Genomic DNA, 11,144 nt, shown 5'->3' with positions numbered 1-11,144 from the left:
TGTGGTCAAGTGCTGCGCACACAGGCACCTCTGCTGCCCTGGGCAGTCTCTCTGTTCCGTCTCTGTGGGCTGTAGACAGGCTGCCCACCCTCTGAACATTTTGCCTTCACCCACTCTGCCTGTCTGAAACTCTGGAGGCAGCTTTCCCTGCACCATATTCAACCAGACTTATTTGCAGAATGATGTCCCTGCCTGAAATGCCGGAGTCAGAGCCAGCTGCAGGGGGGCAGTGTGACCTGGCCTGTCTGGCTCTCTCTTCCATACCCTCTGCAGCACGCAATCCAGAGTCTGTGCTGTTTAACTCATGAAGACTTCAACAAGTTTCTGGGATGTCTACGCTGCTTTGTTTAAATTTGGGGATGTGGCTCAAGCGGTAGCGCGCTCGCCTGGCATGCGTGCGGCCCGGGTTCGATCCTCAGCACCACATACCAACAAAGATGTTGTGTCCGCCGAGAACTTAAAAAAAAAAAAAATTCCATCACAGCTAATAAGTGCCAGAGCCAACATTTGCTACATCTCTGACCAAGGACTTGTATGTGGAGTGTGTATTGAGCTATTCTAACTCAGCAACCAGAAAACAAACAATCCACAAAAACGTGAGGGAAAACTGAATAGGCACTTCTCAGAAAGTATCCAAAAGGCAGTTAGCATATGAAAGATGTTCAGCACTGTTAGTTACCAGGAAGTACAAATTACAAACACAAGAAGATAGTCCACTAATGGATAGCATGAAAATACCTCATAATAGTAGGGCGTTGGGCCACACCTGAAATCCCTGAGACTCCGAGGTTGAGGCAGGAGGATCACAAGTCTGAGGCTAGCCTATGCAAATTATCCAGGCCCTGAGCAACTTAGTGATACTCTGTCTCCAAATAAAAAATAAACAGGGCTGGGGATTTGGCTTGATGGTAAAGTACCCCTGGGTTAAATCCTTGGCAATGTTAAAAAAAAAAAAAAAAACACTCCTCACAACACCCAGTATTAACAAGAATAAAATTCTAAAGCACATTAGCTGCTTAGCACGTATCTACCCTATGGCTCAGAGACTGTGCTCCTGGTTGTTGATCCACAGGGACGAAAATGCCCACCTGCACAGAAGTAGTGAGTGCTCCGGGAGAATCCTCTGGGTCACAGGGGCAGCCAACGCTCAGGAAGACTCCTCTGTGTCACAGTGATACCGCTGTTGACCGGTGACGAGTCCTTGCTTCCCCGATGTTGAAGAATAACACCAAAGAAGCACGCCGAGGCAAGGTCAGAGTAGAAAGTAGAAGTTTATTAAAGGACAGCAGAAAAGACTTCTCCCGGAGGAAGAAGGGGACCCAAGAGGTGGAATCCGAGGAAGGGCTGTTGTCTCCCCTTTTTATAGTTTTGGTGATGGAATGTAGGTTGAAAGGCCCGAGGGGTGGGACACTTCTTTGTGATGGGCTATCTTTAAGTTTGCTGGGGGCTGTTCATTAACACTTCTTTGAGGTGGACTTTGGCCTAGGGCCTTTATGGGACTTCATTAACATTCCATGAGTTGTCCTGTGTTTTCCCTGAGTCATTCCCAGCATGGCCTCCATTTTAGATTTCACTCGGTATTAGACCCGATTTACCTAACTACACTGACTACCTAACTTTAAATCTGGCTTCATTCCCCCCTCTAATTTGGGAACTCCTTACTGCTGTAAGGAAAGGGGGCGAAGAAGATCTTTCTGGCTTCTTCAGGCTGACAAAAGGGGCGATGTTGGGGCAAGCAGTTTTGGAGTCCCCTTTTAAAAATCGGGTCTATCGAGTGGTCCATGATAGAAGTCCGATTGAGAAGTAATAGACTGGAAGGCCATCTGAGTGATGGGTGGTCTATAAGAGAAACAAGAATTCATTAGTACTGGAACCATATTGATGTAGCAATAAATCCCATAGCACAGGAATATGCCAACGAGTATGATGGCAAAGACAAAGACTAACAATGTTTTCCACCAGGAAGTACCAAGAACCAGGAGCTAAGATATTGTCTCCATGACAAGGTTGCTGAGGACATGGCTTCTATCTGAGCATGTAAATCTTTAAGGATATTTGTCACATTGCCAGAAATGTCAGGGATGTAAACACAACATTTAACTTTTAGGGTTACAGTTGTCCTTCCCTTAAGATATAGTTTAATAATTTAATATCATCTGATCTTGCAAAATCCTTTTACTAGTATGACCTGTGTCTAATAGAAATCTTTAATTCTGTTACCTAGGGCTGGATACTCATACTAGCAAACACCAAGCCTACCTGTGTAGGTTAGGAATATCTGTGGGCCTTAAACTAAAAACTACTCTGGTAGTTCCTTTTGATAGTTATCAGGCATTCCTGTCTGAGAATCTCCTTTGTAGCCTCTAGTTTACTTATTTATGGAAGTTACATTTAACTATCATTATTATTAAAATGTCCAGGAATAGCTGTGTTTGGCTTTGACTGTCTTTGCTAAGTGTTTAAGATGAAGCAAGTCAAACTGACTTTTGTTTCAATCTATTGTTAACAGTCAGCTGAGTTACTCTGGGTGGGAGTCCTCGGGAACTTCACAACAGCTTCTCAGTTCTGCTAGTGCCATTTGCGCTAGGATGGGTCCAGGCCTTGCTTGACCATGTGGCTTCCCTCGGAAGCATCAGGGATGTCTCCCTTGTTGATGACCCTCCTCTTCACAGCAAATGCACTGACTGGCTTCCTGTCCTCCACTGGTCTCATTAATCTCCCTGATCAGGAGGTTATGTGGCCTAGAGTTGCAGAGCCCTTTGGAGAAGTCCCCTATTCCCTGATTCAGACTGACTCAGAGGGCAAGAGCCAAATATTGGTTTTCTTGGCCTTTTAATTTAACTTTAATTTTAAAACTTAATCTTAAACATCCAGCAAATAAGTTTCAACAGCCTTATACTAAGAGTACTGGACTTTAATGTCTATCTCTCTATCCTGTAGGTGATAACTTCTTGTCTTAAATTAACCCAGGTAGTGAGCTCTTAAATCAGTACCTCTGCAAAACATTAACAGGCAATCTTAAATCATAAGAAAACTACAAGATAATTTTAATTATCAAGAGTAAAAACATTTAGTTCATATAATAGCTACCTTGAATTTTGGTGGAGTATATCCCCTGTTTGAGATCCTGGCAATCCTGACAAAAACCAACTTTTGGACACAACTTTAAGTGTACTGAAATCTAGCCTACTTCTTTCATAGTCACTTTCACATGAGATGGGACATAGAGCCTTATCTCAAGTAAGGTGGGGCTCTTCATAAATCTTAAATACTATAGTTCTGAAGCTGATCTTTGCTTTTTTTAAACATCATTTTACAAAGCCTACATAAATTGTTGCTTAAGTTCACATGAATATTAGCTAACACAACATAATATCACATCTAAAACATGAATTAAAGGAAGGCTGGAAGCTTCTAACCTCTTGTTGGAAATTAGCAAAGTATTTCTGTGTCTCACAATAAAACCTTCACCCAGATTAGGCTCTCATTGACTTAAAAATACATTTAAATTGTATCTCAGTGTAAAAAGTAACAAGGAACTTTACATAACTTATTGATAATAAGTACAGTTATAGAACACAAGTGATATAAATAAATTTCCAACATGTTTTTCTTTTAAACCTAAAATTACCATACACTTTTAGAATACCAGCTTGATATAATGCTCTTTCTAAAGCTTCTACCTTACAGACTTGTATACCTGGAAGATATGAACACATTAATGGCACCAATTACATTGATGTTTTTATATTAACCAAGTTTAGCTTTTAAAGAAATAACAGCACAATTCTCTAAAACAACAGCACTTGTTTAACCAGCTGTTTAATGTCTTTAAGATTACTTGTTCAAAAACTTACACAGACCTTCTTTATATCATTTACTTAAACTCTCTTAATTACTTAATCATATAGACTCTTATCCAGAAATCTAGAACCTTTTAGTTTCTCTTTTTATCTGTTAACCTCTTTTTGTTCACATTTTGAAACAATACTTGTAAATTTTTGAATTTAAGCAGATTATTTCATAGACATCAACATTTTATTAGGGCCTTTTTGAACACCTAGAAAAACTTATAAGCTTAATTTTAAAGGCATCTTTACTTTCATCTGTTTACCCAATTTAAATTGAGCCATTTGAATCACGTGAATCAAAGATATTTGGATCCATTTTTAATTTTTCATGAGCGCTCCTCATCTGTCAATTGTCATATCACTGCATGATATATGGACATACACACAGACATACCAACATACAACACGTAACACAAGTGTAACACATAACACAAAAGGCCTTGCAATTTTCTCAGGTGAAATCTCATTGCAATGTTTAAAAAAAAAACTCCAGTTGATCAAAAATAGAACTTATCAGAAAAACATTAGCTTGTCTGTAGGATAAAAATCATGAGCTCAAAAAAAACATAGAATCTAAGAAAAGGCAAAAGTCCTAGAAAAAATTGACTGGCCAGTAATTAGTAAATGGCATACAATTTACTCTTTGGTTTAATCTAGTTTGAGTTCAGGTAAAAGACACCTTTACTTTTTTTTTTCCTTGGGCCTCAGATCTGTCTCCTACTGAGTGCTCCAGGCTTCTTCTATTTGCATATCAATTTAAGTCCTGGCTGGGGTCTGGAAGGAACTGGGAAAACTGGAATTTTGAGCAGAAACTTCACGTCTAAGGCATTTTAACCATAAGTCACAATTTTCAGGTTTGGAAGTTGAAAATATGGTACAATTTACAAAATTTCATCTTTATATCTTCCTACACTAGAAAAACTTGCTCACACAAAACTGAAAATAGGATTTTAATAATATAAAAGCTACCACAGAAGAAATTCCTTCAGGATCATTAAGCTACTTTCTTTGTTCTGAAGTTCCTAAAGTAGTATTAAGTTACATTAAATCACCTGGAAAAAATCCACACACTACCATGTGTATCTAAAATTAAGCTTTGAAAATTCCCAAGACTGTTGCTAATTAATGTCATTTCAATAAGCCAGACCAACGTTTTAATTCAACACTTTTTCCTAAATCTTACACACTGAGAGAAACAGATACCAAATCATAATTTACTATCCTTGCCCAAATCAATGCACTGTATACCTAGTGAAATCTCCTTAGGTTACCCAGTTCAAAAATTGATGAAAAAATAAAACTGAATGATTGGGAGTTACTTGCCAACTTGGAAGTAGAGTTCTTTTAATTTTCTATCCTAAGTATTTAAGTTCTCTGGCATGAAGTATCTGAAATCACAAACTAAACAATTAACTAACCCCAACTTTTAACTGCAAGATTACGCAATGTTTCAAACACATTTTGATACCAGATGTTACAATGAAACATCTTTTAGACACACGTTTAGCCTAGATTATCTCCAAGAAACAATCTATAATAACCTTTAAAACAGACCAGATAAGAAAAACTCTCTCCAGGTTTTGAACTTCCATTTAATTATGACTCCTATCAGTGGCACCTTAGATTTCCCCATGAGTGGACCAGATGTTCTCACATAAGGGCAACTATAGGTGTAAAATCAAGGGTCTCAGTGTGACTGACTTTACTGCATTTAGGTGGAGTAATCCTTAAGTGCAGGGAAATTATGAGGAAATTTCCCCAAAGCGAAAATGCCTCTGGCAGCTGCTGGGAATTCCTCAGTTTCCCTTTCACTTGCAAGATTAGCTCCTTTGGATAGATCCAATCCTAGGCAATCTGGCATATCTCCTAACTTTCCAGGAGAGTCAGTTTTTATCTGCCTTAGGTCTTGAAGGGGGAAGGGGGTATGTACTTTGATCGGCCCAAATTTTTCTCTTGATTCTTTTTCCTCAGTGAGTCCAGGATTTTTTCCTTCACATGGCAGATATCATAGTTAAGTCTACTTCACATTGTTGACATAATTTAGGATTTTCCGTTAGAGCAAAGAACATACGGCACCTCACACCATTTCCTTTTTTTTGTAAATTTTATCAAACTATAAAATTGTATTAAAATTGATATTTCCCTCTGGTGGCCAGGTTTCTCGTATTTGAGGCCAGGCCAAGAAAATGAGGCGCTTTTCTTGAGTGTCTGAGGTTCAAATTTATCCCAATTTTTCAATACGCAGGCTAGTGGTCCACCTGGCGTATTGGAGAGAGAGAAGCTCCCCTCTGAGTGAGAAGAAAACAGGACTCAGGCGCCCACGCTGCACCGGAGAAAACTGTTCTCATTAGGGACGTCTCCCTAAGTTTGAGCTTCCTAAACGGTCCAGAAAACCCGTCTCTCACCTTGCTTTGCCAAGGGGTTTCTGGTCCCCTTTAGCAAATTGCTAGGGTCTCAGTTTGCCCTGTGCCAGAGACCCTGGGAGGATTCAGACTTAAGGGCCTTACTGCTTTCCTCCCGACCACTAAAAACACATTGCAAAAGAGAATCCTGTGCTCTTTTGTTGTCTTTGCTCTGTAGACTAAAGGAGCCGCCTGAGTGTTAAGGGATATCTACTGGTTGTAAGGTAGCAGATTACCTTAGAGTTGATAAGATTAAGGAGTTGATTCAAAAAATGCCTCTCTAGTAGCTTAAGGAACACAGAACATTTTAAACATTGGGGCGGTAAAACAGACTATTGAAAGTTACCTATGCATCTTAGGGAACCTGGGCAGATTTTACTAATTATCTCATGCCTTTCTCAGTCCTGCAACCTGAATTGCTAACATTTCTGACTTGCGAAGGAAGGGAAGCATCCAGGAGGAATGGATGCGGAGTTGGGAGTGTTGCGCGTAGCCCATACGGAGGCAAATGTGATTGGGGCTTTCCCTCAGTGCCATTCATCTACCGATCACCCTAGATACCCCTGAGGGCTGTCGGAAGGGGGCTCAAGAGAAAGGAACCTTTGGAAACGTCTGAGAGTAGCCCAGACCGGAATTCCGCAGTTGTTCCAAACTCCTTCCTCCACCTCCACGCATCCGAGGCAGATCGGGATTAGGGACACTGTGTACTCACACCAATTGCTCTCCGGGCCCAGACAGAAAAGTTGGAATCGGCTTTGGCAGAACCCAATATGCCTGCTCTGTATTGAACAGGTGATTGAGAGCTGCTTAGGCCGGGAAACCTCTCACCCGAGTCTTGTAGAGTGGCGGCTGCACTAATTGCGTTTAAGTAGCCGTCGGGTGCCCACCTTATCCTCCAGAAAGAAAGAGAAAGATGCACCTCAAACAGACATGGGGTGCGTGCACTTACCTCGGTGTAGAGTCTCGGTGGGACCTCCAATATGATACCGCTGTTGACCGGTGACGAGTCCTTGCTTCCCCGATGTTGAAGAATAACACCAAAGAAGCACGCCGAGGCAAGGTCAGAGTAGAAAGTAGAAGTTTATTAAAGGACAGCAGAAAAGACTTCTCCCGGAGGAAGAAGGGGACCCAAGAGGTGGAATCCGAGGAAGGGCTGTTGTCTCCCCTTTTTATAGTTTTGGTGATGGAATGTAGGTTGAAAGGCCCGAGGGGTGGGACACTTCTTTGTGATGGGCTATCTTTAAGTTTGCTGGGGGCTGTTCATTAACACTTCTTTGAGGTGGACTTTGGCCTAGGGCCTTTATGGGACTTCATTAACATTCCATGAGTTGTCCTGTGTTTTCCCTGAGTCATTCCCAGCATGGCCTCCATTTTAGATTTCACTCGGTATTAGACCCGATTTACCTAACTACACTGACTACCTAACTTTAAATCTGGCTTCAACAGGGGCAGCGAATGCTCAGGGAGACTCCTCTGTTTCTGTTTTTTGTTGTCTGTTTTAAAGTAAGAGCCCCAAACTGGAAACAACCAAGCGTTCAGCAACAGATGGAAAACTCTGGTGTGTTAGACACAGAGAACAGAGAAAACTCCACAGCAAAGAGGAACGAAAAGCCCCTGGAAGGGAATTCACAGAGCTATTTATTTCTGAAGCTCGAGCAGGGCCAGGCTTGCTCCTGGTTTGTAGCTGGGTTTGCTTAGATGGATCCTTTTTTTTTTTTAATGTGAGAATATTTTTATTGGTTGTTCAAAACATTACATAACACGTGACATATCATCTTTCATACATTTGATTCAAGTGGGTTATGAACTCCCATTTTTACGCTAAGTGAAGCTAGCCAATCCTTAAAAAGCAAATGCCAAATGTCTTCTTTGATATAAGAAGAGCAACTAAGAACAGAGCAGGGAGGAAGAGCATGAGGAAAAGACTAACATTAAACAGAGACGAGTGGTGGGAGGGAAAGGGAGAGAGAAGGGAAACTGTATGGAAATGGAAGGAGACCCTCATTGTTACACAGAATTACATGTAAGAGATGGTGAGGGGAAAGGGGAAAAAAAAAAAAAACAAGGGAGAGAATAGATGAATCCTCATGGTGCAGCTCAGGTATAAACAACCCCAGGGATGAATTAAACAACACCATTGTGAGTGAAGCCAGCGGACCCCAGGGTGCATCTCAAGGCCTTCCAGCCTTCTGCCTTTAGCCACACCAGCCAGCTTTGACAGGAGTTGGGCGTTGCTGTGCGGGACAAAGGCCTGCAAGGCACTAGGCGCAAGGCCCCATATAACAGATTCCTGTCCCAGGTAGGTGAGAAGCACCTGGTTCCAAAATGGAAACCAAATAGCTAGAGAAGTGACTTGCTTTGTCAAAGTCCCTATCAGCTTAAAACTTTCCCAAGTCCCAAGCTGTGAAAGCAACTCAGGTGGTTTCAGAGGAAATGAATTTAGGGGAAGAAGAAGAAAATAGCCTCTGGTAATGAGATAAGAAGAAGGGAAAATTAATCTTTTTTTTTTTTTTAACTTAAAATAGTCTTTGTTTGTACAATGAAACTTACTCGCAAGACCTGGTAGGCAGGTAAAATGTGCACCAAGTTCACAACATGACAAAACATGTTTTAAGTAAAGCAAGAAACCATTAATTATAAGTTGTTTTTTAATTACAGTAGGTGGTCACGAGGTAGATTAGTTTTCAGTCTTCTAAAAGGGACTCCAGGCTTCAAGGTCATGAGCATTGTTGACGTCATTTTTATCCCTGTGCAGTCTGCAGATGCTCTGACGTGCAATCCAGAGGACACGGGAACAGCCCAGACCTTCTGGACCCAGGGGCTTCAGACCCACCCTTGGATCTGATGCACCACCTCACACCCACCCATCGCAGCTGCCATTCCAAATGCAGCTGCATTGCTATGGCAAGACAGGAAGCCCCAGAAGCCCCTTCAGAATTCCATGCTGACCTTGCCTTTCAACTTGAAGCTAGCTCTGCACATACTCGAATTGCTACCTGGAAAGAGAAGAATTCAGCCAACCTCCTGGTCAGTTCCAACCGTGAAGATGATAGCCAAGTTTCCCATTATCTATGACCATTCTTTCCCTCTTTTTCTTTCTGATGTTCTTAGGTATTGCTTTCCCTTCTCCAAACTGCATCTCAAACACAGAATCTGAGACTCAAGGAGACCTTGGGTGCTCTATGGCTCAATTTCCTCATGACACCAGCTGGGAAGTTGGACAGGAGAGGTGACGAGCACCCTTAGGACTGCTGCCTTTAGCCAACAAAACACCCTTAGTTAATTTGAAATTTAGACTAACCATGAATAATTATTTAGCATAAGTACATCCCAAATATTGAATGGGACATACTCATGCTAAAAATGTTCTCTGTGGCTCACCTGTGTTTTTCTAGCAACCGTAGGCACCCTGTGAACCCAGGCCCCCTGCCACTCTGTTGCCATATCTGCAACCGGGGTTCTTGGGCCATCTTCTCTTGGTTCCTTCCCCCACTCTCAGTCTCCTTCCTGAAATTCCCACTAGGATTAGAATATGATTTTATAATGTGTTGATTCCCTTACAGCCTTGGTGTGTGGGTCACCAAATCCCAGACTGTGGACAACCACGCAGGGAAAAACAACTGTTTTTATTTTTTATCTTTTTAACAATTTGTAAGAGCAGACCTGGAGAGGAAGGAGATCTTGCATACTATAAGATATAAGCCGCGCCAGCTCACCGCCCGCATATAGAGCTCACAAGGATCCTATGAGAGCGCAGGGTCCTGACTTCTCCACATCCTCATTAGCACTTATTTTCTGTTTCTGTTGTTAGTCTTGACAGTAGCCATCTGATGGATGTGAGGTGGCCACTGTATTGATTCTGGGCAGATTTTATTATATCATTAAATAACTGTTACATGCATTGAGTATGTATTCTGCAGGGGAGAAGCATGGGCAGGTAAGAACCAGCCATACCTTGTTGGGAGCCGCTCTGGACAGGAGCTGTGGACACACCGTTAAGTCCTGAGTGAAGAGATACTGGACTCGTATCTCACCCATTGCACTACAGGTGGACTTTACCTCTGCTTGGATAAGAAGATGCAGCTCAGGGAGTGGGCATCACCCAATTGGGTTGAGTGACACCCTCCCCTCTGTTGTAATCCTACCCCTGTGCCCTTTTTTGGATGGAATGTTCCATAGATTAGCTTCCCACATTAGTAAAACCTGGGTTCGAGGCGTGCTCCCTCTTTCTTGCCTGCCTTGCCCCCCTTGTGGGAGCTGTGGCTGAGGAATGGTCACTGAACCCAAAGATAAAGGTACTTTCTGTGTCTGTGTCTATTTAGTCAGCCCAAACTCCCGTGGAGTGACCCAATTGATTCAGTCAGTGTCCCTTTCTTACCCAAGGGCTGCTCCTCACTCTGAGGGTGGAAGAGGTAGCTGTGTGGGGTGTCACAGCAACAGGGTTCCCAGTGCTGCCCTCATCACTTGCACTTCTCCCAGATTTATAAAGAGTCTCGCTGAGAAATGAAGTACTGAGTTCAGAAATTTATTTACTTAGCAAACCAAATGTCTGTAGGCTAGGGACTCGTTGGTGAATAACCCTGAGCTAGTTCCTCCATAGAGTCTTCATTCCAGAGGACAAAGTCACAAAACAAACTCAGTCGTCATCATTCAATTACTACCTTGATGAGAGAAAAAAACGAGAAGTTCAGGAAACTAAGAGCACCCAGGAAACTAAGGTCACCCATCAGGGATACTCGGCCTGTTCTGGGTTAGGAGCAAGGAGATCGCGGCAGGGAGGGAAGATGGCGTGGGAGTAAGCCTTTGGAGCAGAAAAAATGTGCATAGGCCCAGGAAGTGGCGTGGGGCATTCTGTCTGTCCCGTTCCAAGCCGCAGCTCCAGGCAGCCAAG

Source organism: Spermophilus citellus (genome assembly GCF_964194105.1).
Source record: "Spermophilus citellus genome assembly, chromosome: 6".
Lineage (NCBI taxonomy): Eukaryota > Metazoa > Chordata > Mammalia > Rodentia > Sciuridae > Spermophilus > Spermophilus citellus.
This window is presented reverse-complemented; position numbering follows the sequence as displayed.